The sequence below is a fragment of the Sciurus carolinensis genome, chromosome 3, assembly GCF_902686445.1.
Source record: "Sciurus carolinensis chromosome 3, mSciCar1.2, whole genome shotgun sequence".
Lineage (NCBI taxonomy): Eukaryota > Metazoa > Chordata > Mammalia > Rodentia > Sciuridae > Sciurus > Sciurus carolinensis.
Window position 1 is genome coordinate 42,934,677 of NC_062215.1, and position 12,715 is coordinate 42,947,391.

At 42.3% G+C, this 12,715-nt stretch overlaps 1 pseudogene; it reads left to right on the forward strand.

Moving 5' to 3' along the window:
* Positions 1–406: 406 nt before the first annotated feature.
* Positions 407–12,715, forward strand: part of LOC124979310 (BTB/POZ domain-containing protein 7-like) — a 32,304-nt pseudogene continuing 19,995 nt past the window's right edge.

Sequence of the window (12,715 nt, forward strand, 5' to 3'; positions counted from 1 at the left end):
TACTTTTCTCTGTGTTTTAAAACTCTTCCTAAAACTATAATTTAAATTAGTTTCAGACATTTCTTTTTTTGCTGTCTTAGAAAGTTCATAACTGGTACATTTTATGGTTCAAAATTGCAGCTAGCACAGTCATAATTTGATTTTAATGGTTCCTTTACATTTTCTGAAAATTTTATGTGTGAACTTGACAGCATATCATTATTTGCAATGAAAGCAGTTTTCTGTAAACTTGCCTTTTTTCTGTGTGACTTGAGATACATTTGAAAAAAATAAATAAAATTACTTTTGTTTTGTATCAAGAAATGGATGATAAGAAGCTGCTGAATCCAGGGTTGAAAGTTCATAAAGGCCACTGGGATTATACTCTGAAGAACCAGCAGATGGAATGCCTGAGTGACTGAAGAAAATGGGTGCTAATGCATCTAACTGTCCTCATTCATGTTCCCCGAGGGTAGCGTGAAACTCACAGGCCCACCTGACTTTTAAAGGTAAATTTCAGTTTTGCTAACTGGATTTTCTTTTGCAACTATAAGAATTGTGTTTTGTCTTTGTGGATGAAAAGAGAATTGAGCTATGGGAAAGTTATTGTAGATCATAATTCTACAGCATTTAGATTCCCCCCTGAACACACATAAATCTGATTCCTATGGGTTTTATCATAAACAATCTGCTCGTAGCACAATTGACATTTTCTTCAGGTGCTTTAACCAAAATTGCCAGTTAGTTACCTGGGAAAACTAGCAATCTCCATTTATGTGTCCTGGTCCATTTACTTTGCCTATCCAAATGCAGCCTAGTGTAGTTAAGAAAAAGAAACATTTCACAATTATATACAAGTGATATAATTTACAAATCTACCTATGTTTCATTTCTTAAACATTCATAATTAAACTCCATGATATCAGCCTTTGATTACCAGAGAAGCAAAGGCATTTTGACTGACTTGTTCTATTTGTCTCTATTTCTTTTTTAATATAAAAAATGAGTTATTTGAATTTTTTTTTTTTTTTGTGGTGCTGGGGATCAAACCCAGGGCCTTGTGCTTACAAGGCAAGTACTCTACTGACTGAGCTATCTCCCCAGCCCTGAAATTTTTATGTTGCTTTGTAAAAATAAAATTTATTTGAGTGATCCAGGAGTGTCTGTAACATTTTTTAACATTGAAACATGTTACATTGAAAATGTATGTTAGATAAAAAGAAACAAATCTTCATGTGTTTCATTTTCTTCTTAGGGACATCATCCTATTCTCATCATCCTATTCATCAACAAGGTTGTGGTTGTGAATCAAAATTGTACAGCCTTGGCACACCATGAGAAACCATGAGACAAAAATAAATAAATAAATAAAAGAGAGAATCTCTGACCTTGTCACCCTCAAAAAGAAGTTTATGAAGCATTGAAAATCTAATGGGTTTGCCTATTACACAAAGCAGATGTGAGAACTCCTCTCTAGATGGGGTGTTAGAGATGGCAATGCATTAGTGGAGGAATATGAGGGAACTTCAGCCTTAAAGGAGCTTTCTCTATAAGCCAGTTTGGCTAGACCAGAAGCCTGGACATTGCAAAAAGATATAGCTGATCATCATAAACACAGTTATTGTACTGATGTAGACTTAATATTTCAAGAAATTTGCTTTCCCGTTCATTGTGCCGTTTTGGCAAAAAGGTGTTCATTTTTAAAACACTGATTTCTTCCTCACCCAAGTATGGGGCAGAGATAATAATGGACATCAGTACAGCTGGTATTGATATGCCCATGTTTTCTGCTTTGTTACACTACCTTTATAGGTAAGTTTGGAATGGAGGCCTCAGGATTTCATAATGTCAATATCCTCCGTCAGCTTTGTGAAGAGTTTGGAACACCTAATTCCCTTGATGTAGATACATGTGGACTCTTTGATTACATGTGTTATTGTGCTGTCATCCCTAGTTTTCTTCAGACTCTGAGCTGGTTGAAGCTTTTGGAGGAAAGCAGAACTGTTTAGAAGAAGAGCTCAAAGTCCATAAGGCTATAATTTCTGCACAGTTTCCCCCCCCCTTTTTTTTTTTGAAATTCATTACAAAGGAGGATACAGACTGAAGAAGAAATCACAGACCAAACTTGAGGACTCCCACAAGAATTATATTAGATGAGTCCATTATACCAAAAAAAAAGCTAAAGTGATAGCACACTGTATGTACACTGATGTGGTGCACCTCTCCATTTTGCACCGTAGCCCTCTGTGGGGAGTCTAAGTGAGGTTCAGGCTTTCATCACAGGGAAGCCAAACATGACCAGGGCGGAAGAAGCCGTGGAACTTTACCACAAAGCACTGTTCTTGGAACGCTTGCACAAGGTAAGAAATCCTGACTTTTAATTTTTATCTTCCAATTGTACACACAACCAATGTCTTTCTGTGACAATGTCTTTCAATGTTTGATATGTTCAGGGTCAGTTTTGAGCCTACAGTTTCGACATCTGTGACAGATGAAGGGTTAGTGTTAATGTGGCTCTTCATTTAATGTTAAAATCAAGCATTCCATAATAGTGACTGAGAGCATTAGATGCAATTTCAGGCTCACTCTTTCCTAATTTAAGATGATAGGTATGGGAATGTTTAATTACGCACCTGTTTGTTGCCTTCTTGATCCTTCAATGTTTGGATTAGAAGTTCATTACTAAATGAAGACAACAGCATTTGGATATAAATTTATTTGACTCAGTTAAGTGAGACTTCTGTTTTAAATTGTAAACTATTTTGTATCTTATTTTTAGGCTTAATTTGTACATCTGCCAACAGCCTATAGCATGTAAAACGCAATACTGAATTCACTTACCTTTTTCAGTTATTTTAAACTAAAGAAAATTAAATTAGAGCATTTTTTGTGTTATAAACAAATGAAAACATGAAAGTTAAATTACAAGAAGTATTATTGAGGCTCAGGGTGTCACTTGGTGGTAGAGCATGTGCTTTAGCATGCTGGGTACTCTACATTTGATCCACAGCACCAAAAGAAAAAAGTATGTGTTTGTTGGTAGATGTTAGAATCCTAACTTTTCAGAGATGGAAAGAGAACCTCAGTGCTGGGCACAGTGGTGCACAGCTGTATCGCAGCATTTCAGAAGGCTCAGGCAGGATTGCAGGCTTAGAACAGCCTGGGCAACTCAGTGAAACTCTGTCTAAAAATTGTAATAAAAGGCTGGGGGTGTAGCTCAATGGTAGAGTGCCCAAGGTTCAATCCCCAGTACTGCGGGGGTGGGGAGGCTTTTTATGGGAGAGTGAAAGGGGTTTATTAACCTATGCAAAGAGAGAATGTGCATTTAGCTTTCTTTCTATAACCATATATGAAAAGGAAATAAGGAATATAGCCCAAGGTTACTGCAGAAATTTACTTTAGCTAAAGCTTGTTAACTGAAAGAACACTGGAAGTTGCCAGTTAGAAGACAATGTTGATGATATAGGTAAAAGTCATGAATTTAAGTAAGGAAAGCTTAAGAACATTTTGATAATTCAAAAATAATGCAGAATTGGAAGGAATTCAGTGGTAGAAAGATCCCCTAGTATGTTCAAGACCCCTTGGTTTCATTCCCAGAACCACAAAAAAAGAAAAGAAAAAGAAAGAACAAAAGGAATACATATGATTCAATCAATGGGGCTTTGAGAAATTAAAAAAGAAAAGTCCCAGTTAAATAAGAATGCCAGCCATAAGATGGGAAAAGTTGTGCAGAAGGCATTGATAAACCTGAGTACAAAAATGCCAAAATTTCTTTTATGTAAACAATCTTTAAATTTTTCATTTTGCCATTATCTTTTTAGTAATAGAATAGTTTACTCTTTGCCACAATCAAAACGTTATTAAAATACATTTTTACTCTTTTAAAATAAGAATCATGGTAAAAAGACAAGAAAAATGTTTTCAGAAAAAAAACTAGCAGCTCTTTGTTCTATAAAATCAAATTTATCAGAAGTTTTGAATGAGAGCCAGGTGCAATGATGCATATCTATAATCCCAGTGGCTCAGGAGACTGAGGCAGGAGAATGGCAAGTTCAAGGTCAACCTCAGCAACTTAGCAAGGACCTCAGCAACTCAGTGAGACCCTGTCTAAATAAAATAAAAACAGGGCTGGGGGCTGGGGTTGTGGCTCACTGGTAGAGCAGTTGCCTAGCATGTGTGAGGCACTGGGTTCAATTCTCAGTACTGCATATAAATAAATAAAGATCTATTGACAATTTTTTAAATATTTTTTTTAAAAAGCGGGTGGGGTTAGGGTTTAGTGGCTAAGTGCCCCTCAGTTCAATGCCCAAAACCAAAAAAAAAAAAGACATAGAAAGATGCTCAGTGTCAGTAAGCGTTCAGAAAAATGTAAATTTAAAACACAATGACACACTGTTTACCAACAGAATGGCTAAAAAAAAGACTGGTATAGTTTGGATCGGAAACATTCCCCAAAGGCCCATGTGTCAAAGCCTTGGTCCCCAATCTGTGGTGCTATTAGGAGGTAGTGGAACCTTTAGTGCATGAGGTCTAGTGGGAGGAAGTTGTGTTATCAGGAGTGAGCACTAAAACTGGATATTGGGAAACCAGCCCCTTCCTGTATTTTACTTTGGTTCCTGGCTGCCATGAGGTGAACAGCTTCCTGACCATGGGCTCCCACTCTGCTGTGCGGTGCTGCCACAGGCCAAAGCAACGGGGCCAAGCAACCATGCACTGAAACCTCTGAAACCATGAACCACAACAGACCTTTCCTCCTTTAAAGTTAGAGCTCAGTTATCTTTTTGTCTCAGGTGTTTTATGACAGAGACAGAAAACTGACTGACACAAAGGTGAGGATGTGGAGGGAATCTTCATACACTGCCAGTGGGGACCTACAGTGGCTCAGTGCTTTGGAAAGCAGTGTCTTACTTTCCTATAAAATCATAATGCACTTTCCTTAACCCCAGCACTCCCTCTTTTAAGTACTTATCCAAGAGAAATGAAAACTAATGTTCAGCATGCAGCTTGCATGTGAATATTCACAGCAGCATTAAACATAAGCTCCAAAATCGGAAACAGCCCAAATGTCCCTTGGACTGTTTTTAACATTTAAAATATCCCTTGGTCCAGAAATGAATAAACAAATGGTGATGTATTCATAAAATGGAATCCTGCTTGTGTATGCTAATGTAAACCATTGTGTGAGAGCTGGATTGTGGGTATAGTTCAGTGGTAGGGTGCTTGTCTAGCAAACTCAAGGCCCTGGGTTTTATCCCCAGCATTCAAAAAAAATTGTGTGAGTGAAAGAAAACAGGAAAGACCAAAACACTATGTGAGACCCTTTCTATGAGAGTCTAGGAAAGGTAAAATGAAAATCAATCTATAGTGACAGAAAGCAGATCAGTGGTTGCCTGGGACCTGTGAAAATGAGGGAGAGAACTTTTCACAAGCACATAAAAGTTCTAGAGTCTCATAAAGCTTGGCAGCGTGCAATGTAAAATGATCACATTTTATGATGTACAAATTATAACTCTACGACATGGTTTTGTGCATGTGTGTGTTATTGGGATTGAAACCAGGGATGCTTTACCACTGAGCTACATCCCCAGTCCTTTTCTTTTTCTTTTTTTTTTTTTTTTTCTTTATTTGTGACAGTATCTTCCTAAGTTTCCCAGGCTGTCCTGGATCTTGTGATCCTCCTGCTGTAACCTAACTGATTAATTTGATAAACTTACTGGGTTTGAAAATGACTAGAGGAGGTGGGAAATGACTAGAGGAGGTAAGTCACTGGAGGCAACCCTGGAAGTGTGCCCCTTCTTCCCTCTCTCTCTGCTTCTAGGCATCATGAGCTGAACAGCTGTCCTCTGTCATGCCCTTCCACCGTGATGCTGTGCCTCAGCTTAGGCCCATAGCAAGGGAGTTGACAGTGGACCGAACTTTTGACACCATGAACCAAAATACACTATTCCTTCTCTAATTTGTTCCTGTCAGGTATTTTGGTCACGGTGACAAACACCTAATAAGCACATGGGACATATAACTGAGTGGAATTAAGGCTATATATATATATTTCTTTCCCATTAGCAGATATTTCAACTGAACCCATTAACACTCCCAATGGTGGTGCAACTGCATTCTGGCTGCACTTTGTATTTTTCACCTTTTAGCCATTCAAGTAGGTTTGAATATTTCAGAAAACAATTTTGCATGCCATAATTTACATATCACAAAATTTGCCTGTTATCATGTATAGAATTCAGTGATTTTTAGTAAGTTTGCAGAATTTTGTAACACACTATTCAATTTAAGAACATTTCATGGCCTCAAAAAGATCTCTTGTGCTCATTTCAGATTTTGTGTTGTTGTGTTTGAGTTTTGAGACAGTCTCACTATGTTGCCCAGAGTAGCCTTGAACTTCAGATCCTCCTGCTTCAGCTTCCTTAGAAGCTTGGATTACAGGTGCACACAACCATACCTGGCTTGGATTTGTTTTGTTTGGTTTTGGTTTTGACCCAGTGTGTCACTATATTACCCAGCCTAGTCTCCAACTCATGGACTCAAGGGGTCTTCTTACCTCAGCCTACCAAGTAGCTGGCACTATAGGTGTGGGTCACCGTGTCCAGCTTACATTTGTTTAACCTCATTTTCTTCAGTAGTCTTTAGGCACTTCTGCCAGGCACTTGGCTGAGCAATAGAGTGATTTTAAAAATCTATAGTGGTGAGGGGTTGGGAATATGGCTTAGTGGTAGAGTACTTGCCTAGCATGTGTAAGGCCCTAGGTTTGATCACTAGCAATGAAAAAAATATTTCTTTAAACCAATAACATCTAGTTCTTGCAGCCTAGAGGGGAGATGGATGGGGACCTTTGCTGTTGCTTATCAGGGAGGGCACTGAGCAGTGTGGCCTGTACAGTGACCCAAAAAGTGTCAGTGTTTCTGAAGCTCTACCTGCAAATGGGGAGAAGGGATATGAAAGCAGAGAGGCTGGCAGGGTGGTGAGTAGGGGTCTTCAATGCCAAGCTAAGTGAAGCCTCACCAGGCAGTGTCTGGGGAAAAGGATTCTCTTCAGAGCAAGGAAAGGGAAGGTCAAGTCTGTCTCACCCACTAGACTGAGCTCTTAAGGACAAGGGTCTTAGACCTTCTCCACTATTGTCACCAGGACCTAACATATAGTAGGTGTTTGTATGATTCTTTTTAGGGCTGCCTAAATGACGGGCCACATACTGGACAGCTTAAAACAAACAAGTTTATTCCCTTGAAGTTCTGGAAGCTCTAAGTCAGAAATCAAAGTTTCAGCAAGTTCTTTCTCCCTGGAGAGTCTCTAAGGGAAGCCTTCCTTACTTCTTCCAGCTTCCTGTCATTGTGGCCATGCTTGGTGCCTCCTGCCTTGTAGCTGCTTCACTTCCTTCTCTGCCTCAGTTGCCACAGGGCATTTTACTCACAGGAACTTGGGTCTGTGCATTCCATCTACTCTTATAAGGACACGACTCATACTGGACTTAGACCCCAAGCTGGCACTCATAGATAGGCCATGCTGTCTCTGTGGAACATAACCAGTTTCACAGAGCAGCAATAGCCAACGAGATCAGTGTGAAAGCACAAGTGACCAGGAAAAAAACTAAAAGCAAAACATACCAAAAAAAAAAAAAACCTATTCTGTAATAATATCTAACATAATTTAAACCTGGACATGTTTTTATTCAAAGAAGTCACCAACATCCCCTAATCTGGCTAACTGTAAGTGACTATTTGTCTCCTAACCCACATTCACCTCATTTCATTCCCCCCTCTTCTAGACAAGATGTAACAAGGTCACCCTAAGAATTCTCTGCTTCCTGAGAGCATGTGCTCTAGAAGAAAACTCTTCCTTGAACTCTCCCCAAAACTAGTTAACACAATCCCAAATCCTGTCAGAGAAATCTTTCCAAATCTCCTGCTAAGATGACCCCACTGTTGTCCATGTTGTTTTTCCTGACTGGACTAATAGGCCCAAGTTGTTTTCCATACCAGATGTATTCTTGTTTTTTGAACAGAGCAGAGGATCATTAATTTTATCTGGAAAATTCAGGAATGGCATTTTTACTTTTGAAACCACTGAGCTAGACCTAAGAATGAGAAGCAGACTTAGCCAGGTTAAAAATAGGCTCATTCCTGGCAGAGGTAAAGGTCTAAGCCAGGAAGAAACATGAAAGAGCAGAAGCAGAGTGGCAGAGGGAGGAAGTTGAGGAAGAGCCCCAAGGCAGTGCACCAGGCCTCTCAGGTCCAGGGAACAAGAAAGAGGCACCAGAACCAGGAACTGCTCTCACAGGTGTTCTGCCTCCTCCAGGCCAGTGTCTCCAAAGGTGCAGTGGCTGCTGCAGCTGGAATCGTCTTTATTTGTATGAATTGACCCAGAGCTACCAGTAGCACATCCAAACCACCACAACCAATGTGACCAGAAAACCCCTTTGACGTTAACACTGGTTAGGAAACTGCACAGGTGTAAGAAGGATAAATTTAAACAGAGGTGTGACCTGTAACTCCTGGAAGCAGCAGGGCCCCAGAGTGCTGGGCTTCTCCTTGCCCTAAGGTTCCCTGGAGGGGTTTCTCCAGGATGATGGGAAAGTCATGGGAATGAGGGGAGATGCTTGAGACTAGATCCCAAATCCTGCTTTCAACGGAGCAGCTCCACTTAGAAACTTTTTTTAATCCTCCTAGTTATATCTAGATAAATTGAAGATAAAAGATGATTGCTTCAAAATAGAGCCTGAAGGACTCAAGGCAAAAGGAAATATATCAATGAGGGGATTCTAGGAGACTGTACTAGGCTCTGATGACAGAGGAGAAGAGCCGTATCTGAGGGGTGACATCAAGGCAGGCTTGACAAAAGTTGGAGTGACTGGAACTCTGAGGACCCAGGATTCCTTCCCAGCCCTGCTACCCTACCTCTGGTGCTCACTGGGGCTCCAGGGCTGGACAGCAGCACCTGGACTGGGGAGAGCACTTCCTGCACACACCAGGCAGCCACCAACTCTCTGAGTCCCTGCCTCTGGAGCCACTGCTCAGCAAGTGCAAAGCTGCTCTCTCTGCATGAGCAGGTCAGCGTCCAGCCTCAGTCACTCAGCATTCAGCCCCATGGCAGGTGCAGTAGTGAGTTCATCCTGCTCTTCATTTAAGCCCAAGGAAGTGAAGCTTTGATGCACTCCACCATTAAAGCCAGCTGTGTTGCCTGGGCTGTGTTGGGGGACTGAATTGTGTGACTGCATGGTGGCCCCTAGAAGATGGGTTCTCTAAAAGGAGATGCTCCTTGAAAGTTTAAGTGGTTGAAGAATCCACCCTAACAAGAGTGTGCCTTGGGTCAAGTCCCTCCTTGGGCCTGCTGCTCCTCCAACTAGAGGAATGGGTCAGAGGAAGTGGGTACTAGGGCTCCTCACATGTCCTGGCCCTCAGTCCCAGGATCAGCACCTGTAGCAGGGTGAGGTTCAGTGTCCACATCCTGGTTCAGGATGATCACAGTAGAGAAGTTGAAATCCTTACATTCCAGTGTGAAACTGGAGATGGGGCCTTTGTAAATTGTAGGGCTCTGCAGCTGAGAACATGTTGCAGTTCTAAATGGTGGGCTATGCCCTCCAGTGTGGCAGGAGACCCCAGAAACTCACTGCCAATTTTGTCTTTCTGAGTTCTCGTTTCAAAAATTCAAAGAAGGAAATTCACAGACAAGCAGGAGTGAATGTAAGAGTAGGATTTATTCAAGTGTGAATAGAAACAGAACATTTCCACTTACATCTTGTAGGTGAGAGGGGACTCAAAAGGGGTTGCCACCTGACTGTGCTAGGTTTATATAGCACTTGGGTCAACAGTCTTGGTACACATTTATGCTAATCAGGGTTTGGAAAAGTACCAATGCCATGCAGTACCCTTCAGGTCTTCCCCACTGCAGCTTTCCTGCTGGTCACTGGGGAGTGGAAGGTTGAGGTCCTTGGATGGTAGATGGTGGATGCTTTGGTGTTCCAAGCTGTGGTGCTCTTTGGAGTGGGCCAGGCTGCCTCAGTGCAACAGTACAGCATGCCCTGATTTGTCTCAGCCCTGACTTGCTGGATCTCAGGCTCACTGCACTTCATGCCTGTGCCACCATGGAGAGCTCTGTGGCTGCAGCCCATGTGAATACACAGCAACCATGGTACCTGCTGGCACTGGCCTAAAGGCAGCAGCAGGTAGTCCACAATGCAGTTGGACCCCGGTGTGCTCTAGCCTGCCCAGGCTGCCATTCTGCAGCTCCCCCACTGCTGCACTGCTGCTTCTTGGCAAGGAGGAGTGGGCTGCTTATGTGGCCCATTGTAAAGTGGTGCAGCTGTCTTAGAAAACAGTATGGTCACTCGCAAAATATTAAAATTACAGTTACCGAGTGACTCAGCAGTTCCACATTTGCATGTATATCCAAAAGAATTGAGAGCAGGGCCTCAAACAGATACTGATGGTCATCACAATATTATTCACAATAATATTGGCTAACTTGGGAACAACACAAATGTCCATTAAGTGATAACTAGGTAAACAAAACGTGTCATGTGTATACAATGGAATGTTATTCGTCTTAAAAACTGTAACACAGGCTACACTATGGATAGACCGTGAGGTCATTGTGTTAAATGAAATAAAGACAGATGCAAGAGGGCAGGGTCCTAAGCCAAAGTGAAGATTTGGGCCTACTTTTTCTTCTATTTGTTCAAGGGTCTCAGTCCTAATTCCCAGATCCTTAATCCATTTTGAGTTGAGTTTTGTGCAGGGTGAGAGATAGGGGTTGAATTTCATTTTACTGCATATGAATTTCCAGTTTTGTCAGTACCATTTGCTGAAAGGCTATCTTTTCTCCTTTGTATGTTTTGGCACCTTTGTCCAGTATGAGACAACTGTACTTCTGTGGGTTTGTCTCTGTCTTCTATTCTGTACCTTTGGTCTATCTATTTTGGTGCCAATACCATGCCATTTTTGTTACTATTGCTCTATAGTAGGGTTTAAGTTCTGGTATTGTGATACCTCCTGCATCACTTTTCCTGCCCAGGATTGCTTTGGCTCTTCTGGGTCTTTTGTTCTTCCTGATGAATTTCATTTTTCTTTCTCTGTTTCTATGAGGAATGTCATTGGGATTTTAATTGGAATTACATTAAATCTGTATAGTGCCTTTGGAAGTATGGCCATTTTTATAATATTAATTCTGCTTATCCAAAAACACTGGAGATCTTTCCATCTTCTAGGGTTCTTTCTTTCTTCAGTGTTCTGTAGTTTTCATTGTACCTCTTTTGTTAAATTGATTCTAAGTGTTTTTTTGTTTTTTGGTTTTTTGGTTTTTGTTTTTTGGTTTTTGAGGCCATTGTAAATGGAGTGGTTTTCCTAATTTTCAGAGGTTCATCACTTATGAATAGAAATGCATTAGATTTGTGTGTGTTGATTTTATATCCTGCTATTTTGCTGAATTCATTTTCTGGTGGAGTTTTTTTGAATCCTTTAAATATAGAATCATGTCATCAGCAAATAGTGATAGCTTGAGTTCCTTTCCTATTCATATTCCTTTAATTTCTTTTGTCTGTCTAATTGCTCTGGCTAATATTTCAAGCATGATGTTGAATAGAAGTGGCAAGAGAGGGCACCCCTGTCTTGTTCCAGTTTGTAGAGGGAATGCTTTCAGTTTTTCTCCATTAAGAATGATGTTGGTGACTGAGTGACCCCGCCTGACCCCTGCACCCAGGACAGCGCCATCACTGGTTGGTCACAGTCACGGAGCTAGCTGGCAGGTGAGTCAGGCTGCCTGCATCAAGGAGGTAGCAGGTGGGCACATGTCGGGGTCTTAAGCCCCCTTGCTCTTCTCGACCAGCGACAAGGGAACGGGACGCTCCCCAACAAGGTCAGACCAGGATAGGTAGGGCCGACTGACTGCCCGCTCCCAGCCCTCCGGGCGGAAGACAATTAGACACGTCAGGGAGACCCGTCACAGCAGGAACTCGTTTATTGAGGAAGTCACATAGCTTTTATGTAGGGTGGAGGCTAGGCGGGAACCAATCAGCTTACAGGTCAGCAAGGCACGGGGGGGGGGGGGGGGGGGGGGGGAGGGGGGGGGTCCCATAGGACTATATGGGACCCCCCCCATAGGACTATATGGCAAGCATGAACTGATCAGGTTTGCAGAACTGTTTTTAACCAGTCCCTGATGGTGGTCCGATTTATCATCATTAACCTTTGAAACCGCCTTAGAACCTTGATCTTGCTCACTCGCCAGGGAGTAAGGAGTCAGCCTGAGTTAGTTAACGTGTCATTAGTCCCAACAGGCACACACCTGCCTTCCTTTCGGAACTAGGCAGCAGGCAGCCAACCCGCCCAGCCACCAGGCCAAAGACAGACACCGTCACAGAGTGACCCTGCCTGACCACCATACAGAGGTCTGTCGCCATTGCAGAGCAAGCTGGCAGACCAGCCAGTCCTCCTGCATCACAGAGCTAGCCAGAGGCTTCTTTATAGACTGGTGCAGGCATTTTGAATTATTCCTGAGGGCATGGCCATCATCATTGGAAGGGCAGCTCCCTTCCTGAGACACCTACAGGAGGCTAGAGGACCTTGATGCAGAGTGAGGGTCCGAGACCCAGGCGGTAGCTCTGGTCCCCAGGGAACACAGCAGAGGAAGGCCACTCAGCAAGAGAATCACTCGCAAGACCAGGCTCCCCACCCAGGTGGTAGGTCAGGACCCCTGGGAACATTGCAGAGGAGAGCTTCCCAGTCCAGGTGGT